Below are 1,068 nucleotides of genomic sequence, written 5' to 3' on the forward strand. Positions count from 1 at the left end.
TGTGTGTGTGTGTGTGTGTGTGTGTTTCTTTGACTTCATAATGACCTTAATGGTTGCGGTAATAGTACAGTTAATGTTTATTTTCATGTCGGTGCCTTTGTGTGTGTGCCTACCTGCAATCAGTAGTTCACACACACACACACACACACACACACACACACACATTCAACCTCCACACACAATTACACTACATCTGGTCACCACATGTGGCAGCTGTGAACACTTTTTGTGTGTGAGTATGTGTGTGTGTGTGCGTGTGTGTGTAGATGGGACATTCAGTTCTGTACATGAACTAAACACAAACACACACACATTAAAGTTACACAATGAAGTCATTTATAGCCAACATTAAACTCTTTCTGCCATAAAAGAAAAAAAAAACTGGCTGGTCTTTTTTCAGTTCACACACACACACACACACACACACACACACACACACACACACACACGGACCATTAGGTCAGATTTTACACTGCGAGTTTCAGACTGAACACCAGTAAAATCCAGCTGTTTTCTGTCGGGCTGTTATCTATTTTAAATGTCCATCTGTGTTGGATTTTCAGCTCCACCTTATAAAGACAGTACAGTTTCTGCTCTGACAGCTTGGATTCTATTATTATTATTTTATTTTATTTTATTTTATTGGGCTGCTCGATTATGTGGAAAAAAATCATAATCATTATTGTTTTGGTCAATAGTGAAATCAGGATTATTTAAGACAATTACTCATTGACTTATAGAGAGATGTTGCATTTATTGAAGTTAGGAAACAGTGAAAAAGTTCAACAAATCAACGGCATAAACAACGTGAGCTGTGAAATTCCCCTGACTACTTCCCTGTTGTTCTTGATTACTCTGTTTTGTGATCGTTAGGAGCCGAAATTGAAATTACCACACTGTGTTTGTGTGTATTCCAGGCGTGTGTATAGTGATTCCAACAAAAAGAGAGTGTAAAATGCATGTTTTAAATGCAATTTCCCAAAAAAGAGTATAAATGATAAATTACTTCCAGCATCTGTGGTGAGCTAGGCTAGCAGAGAAATGCCAATAAACCAGAGCACGTTTTTC

General features: G+C 37.7%; 1 protein-coding gene across 1 annotated transcript in view; it reads left to right on the forward strand.

Annotated features, from left to right (window-relative positions):
* hectd2 (HECT domain containing 2) overlaps positions 1-1,068 on the forward strand; it is a 62,047-nt gene that overhangs the window by 41,127 nt on the left and 19,852 nt on the right.

The sequence above is a fragment of the Etheostoma spectabile genome, chromosome 17 (assembly GCF_008692095.1).
Source record: "Etheostoma spectabile isolate EspeVRDwgs_2016 chromosome 17, UIUC_Espe_1.0, whole genome shotgun sequence".
Classification (NCBI taxonomy): domain Eukaryota; kingdom Metazoa; phylum Chordata; class Actinopteri; order Perciformes; family Percidae; genus Etheostoma; species Etheostoma spectabile.